At 34.4% G+C, this 4,486-nt stretch overlaps 1 protein-coding gene across 2 annotated transcripts in view; it reads right to left on the reverse strand.

The window, feature by feature from the left end:
• A1CF (APOBEC1 complementation factor) overlaps positions 1-4,119 on the reverse strand; it is a 38,272-nt gene extending 34,153 nt beyond the window's left edge. For both annotated transcript variants that reach the window (XM_072423239.1, XM_072423237.1), the window contains exon 1: positions 4,022-4,119. The gene's annotated coding sequence lies outside the window, so the exon portion shown is untranslated. The remainder of the gene's footprint in view (positions 1-4,021) is intronic.
• Between the last annotated feature and the right edge of the window lie 367 nt (positions 4,120-4,486).

Consider the following 4,486-nt stretch of genomic DNA (forward strand, 5'->3'; position numbering starts at 1 on the left):
ATATATATATATATATATATATATATATATATATATATATATATAGCAAAACTAGTTTGGGCAGTTTATTTAATGCTACCAAGCATTAAAACCTTATCATTGTTATATTTACTTGTCTACAGGTCTACTTCAAATATATCTTATCTTCAATCAGAAGCATACATTGTTATAACACTGCCCATTCCATGTAGTGCTGTCTCCAAGCTGTCCTACATAAATATGTCACCATGTCCTGCTGGATACTATCAACAATCTTTATATTTTTAGATTTCTATGGCCATGTGAACTTGTGTTAAGACAACCTTCAGTGTGCCTAATGTTGTGAGATCTTGCAATTCACTGAAACAAACATCATGGTACACATATAGTAAGAACCAGGATTCCTATGTTAGGCTACGTACACAGGTGCAAAAATTGTCATTAGAAATGAACGATTTACAACTGATTGTTCAATAATAGTTAACAAAAAAGTGCCCAACAACACCGATGAACGAGGAATGTCACTGTAAATGAAGGACACTCCTGGTGGATCCCTTTGGGCGATAATTGTTTGCTATCTATTGTGTGTACGGTAGTTCAGTGATTGTGGATTGTTCTGTGATACACTTTCTCCAGTACATGTCACTTCCTGCATCGTTCAAACGATCGTATCTAGTGTGTGTACATTACTGGTGGATTATATTTGAAAGATCATATCGGAACAGCATGTACAGAATCGTGGTTCATTTTCTAACTACAATTTTTGCACGTGTGTGTAGCCTTAGGTTAGGGTGATGGCTAATAAAAGAGTACCAGTAATGTGTTTTGATGGTTAGTGTGAGGGAACAGTCAGTGTTACAGTCACTGGGAAGTATATACCAAGAGATAGATTTGGGGTTACAGGCATGATGGCATTTCTAAAAATTGGGTGGAAGATTAGTGTTAAGATTAGTGTTAGCGTAAAAGGGAAGAACATTGTAAGAGATGGAACTAAGAGTTTCTATTGGATTAGTGTAAAGGTTAATAGGAGGTAAAAATGTGATTATAGTAAAGCTACGTACACACTTCCAATGGTTCTCACCTGATTATCGGCATAGGACCGATATCGGACAAAAATCTGAAGTCTGTACAGGGTGCGTCATTTATCGTCCGAACGACCGTCCTGGCGGATCCACGGACGATGAACGAGGAATGATCGTAATGCAAGGGAAGGGGTAGAGTGCTCAGCGGGGTGCTGCTCCATCGTTCTCCCCCTCCTCTCTGCATAGAGCAGAACGGTGCTGTATGTACAGCACTCATTCATGCATCGTGCAGTGCTAGTTGTTGGAAAAGATTGTGAAAGATCCTTTCCAACCACAATAAGTGGAAGTGTTTACGCAGCATTACAGTGATGTTAGGCTAACTGATAACATTAGTGTGTGTGCTTTAGAGTAAGGTGGTCCAATGTAGGGAATCAACATAAAAAATTTTACAACTACCTGAGCCAAAAAACATTCAAATCAATCCAGTGATACATTTAAAAATAATAAATTAGGCCCCCCTCTTTATTTTCCTCAATATGGGTTTTCCTTAAAACATGAGACTAGCTTTAGGTCAGGTACTAGCTTTAGGTCACACTACTACCGCTCACTACCACCTCTGTTGAATACCTAGACGCAAGAGAGGGAGAGGTGATGTGATGGTGTTGGGCTTCCTAGAAAGATCAGTTTGATTTGCAACTTGGCTGTCATGGGTACACTGTGGGCCTGATTTATTAAAACTTTTCAAGACTCTCCAAGATTAGAGAGCTTTAAAAAATCAGGCCCTGTGTGTCAAAAACCTTTTCTAACTAATCAATAAAAAATATAAACAAAACACATATATATTAGCATAAATTTTAATATACTAATATACTTTCTCTTTTGGCATTCTTTTTTCATAGTTACTAGTTAATAGCACATATATTGCAAACAGATAACTGCCCTACTGTTATCGTTTGTCTGGCACTATCTTGTGTGTGTTATTAAATTGTACAGTCAGGATATATATTCTTAAACCAAACAACAAAAATATAACTATACTTTTTATTTTATTAATTCACTGAATTAGCCAGTACCAGGGTCTCTTTTAATATATATGCATTTTATAACAGTGACATCAGCACTTCTCATGCCATGTTGCTATCTATTTCAAGGGAGCTTACAATTTAATGTTCTTACCAAAGTCCAAAGACAATTTGGGAAAAAGCCAATTAACCCATCAGTATGGTTTTTGGACACTGGAGAAAACTTAAATGTGGTGCTAGTGCTAAAACACCACTCAGAAACTGTGCAACCCACATTGACCATTGATCTCATTTTTATATGACGTGAAAAGCTATTTTCAGTTTTGATGTTCATGACATCACAGAAGATGCAAGCTGTCCATATCTTCCTAAGAATACTTTACTGCATAAAAGGTAATTCACCAGATGGCTCATTTTGGTTTAATGCATAGCAGATATTCACTGGTATATATGCAGTTACTGTACAATTTTGCATACAATAACCACATGCCAAACTTGTTTACCCATTAGGCCCAGCTCTCAGTCGGCTCCTCAGTATTGCATTGCAACTTATAGATAGGTTGGTGCAGCCGTATATAGATATAAATTGTACACATGCATTGGGCCTGATTTACTAAAGGTCTCAAAGGGTGCATAGGATACACTTTCATCAGTGAAGCTGGGTGATCCAGCAAACCTGAAATGGATTTCATAAAAGTAAACTACTGGACCAGATCCATTCCAGGATTGCTGGATAACCCAGCTTCACAGATGAAAGTGTATCCTCCCCAGCCTCGGAGAGCTTTAATAAATCAGGACCCTTGAGTTGACATATTAAGTATTTCTAGACATTTCCTCACTATATATACTTGTTCATTAACTTGCAAAATTGTTTCATTTATTAGCTATTTACATTTTATAAAAATATTTTTGCTTTACATTCTCCCCTATAAATTCATGTGATAATTATCAGCACATAGAAATTTTTATGTTAATGAAATAAACAGTATTTATCTTAATAAAAAACGTTTTTTTTTTTCTCAGAATTGAGATACCTGTGTTTTTTTTTCTTTAGGCATGTTACAATACAATTTATAATATATAATATAATACAATATGTAATTGGCTAGCAACTGTCCTCTACTCTAATAAGGAACATCAGGTTTTAGCATTTAGGTGATAACAAATGTATCATTGATATAAAAATAATATTTGACATATTTCTTATTAGTTAAAACAACTATTTTTATTGTTATAAGTCTTGACAGCCAACATATCTGCTTAAATTTTAATAATTTATTCAAAGGTAGTACAGTGAGCATAAGAGTAATGTCAATATACAATTCTGACTATTTATATCCTTTAATACAGATCAAATACACAAAACACAAAAACAAACTGCTTTTGCCTTCCTAGTTTTGCATCCGTAAACTCTTACAAATATATATATATATATATATATTTTTTTTTTTATTGTCAAAAAACATACAAATAGAGGATATAATACGGGAAGTCACATAAAGAATACAACACATGTATTTTTTGTTCCTCAACCATGCATGGACTTGATCAAAAATAGATGAAAAAAAACATAAAATTACCAACATAATAACAAATATTAATATAAATATATGAAAATGTTGGGATCGTTTTGCTATGGCAATAAGATTATTCATTTTGGTGTAGATATCAAGAAGCATGTAATATGAACTTTTACATTTATATAAATAAAAACAAAAGGAAATTGTACATTCAGTTGTGTTGGTTGACTTACAATGTTAAATACCATGCCATATAATGCCATGACTATATAAGGTGTATATGTTGTATAGGTAATTCAATTTCTTTAAAACACAACATATTGTTTACACAGAGAGAACCCATTCATACAATTTGAATATTCTAGAAAACGCAGCGTGAGAGATTACAGTTGTGTACACATTTGTTTTACGGACGTTTTATGTTAGCTTTGCTGTTTATAGATCTATTTTACAGGTTTAGAAAAAGCTCCAAGCTTACCTGAGCAATTTCAGAGATCACCACCAGCAGGTTCTGCTTGATTATGGAGAATTTGAGACGTGTACCTCTGGTTATCCCTTAATCATATCAAACTCCAAAGGTTCATTGGCCTCAGGTTTGGTTTACAATCCTCACTGGTTAAACGTTAACTTGCTCTATCTCTTGGCTGTATAGCCCTTTGACCAGATAATTAGGCTGAGCTACACAAAGCATCATGACAAAACTACATTAGTGACAAGCGTTTAAAACAAGACGGCACCTTTTGTAAAATAAGACAGGTGACTATTACTAAAACTAAGTGTTTTAAAGGCAGAAAGAAGAAAACACAAGCATGTGCCCTTTTTTTTCCTTTGATGTCTAAAGGCAGAATTAATAAATATGCCTGTTTTTTTAGTTATAGAACTATAAAATGTTCAGATGTGCCACAGCTCCAGGTAAAAATCTTGAAGCAGCCAATCAAATTCT

Source organism: Pyxicephalus adspersus, chromosome 10, assembly GCF_032062135.1.
Source record: "Pyxicephalus adspersus chromosome 10, UCB_Pads_2.0, whole genome shotgun sequence".
Lineage (NCBI taxonomy): Eukaryota > Metazoa > Chordata > Amphibia > Anura > Pyxicephalidae > Pyxicephalus > Pyxicephalus adspersus.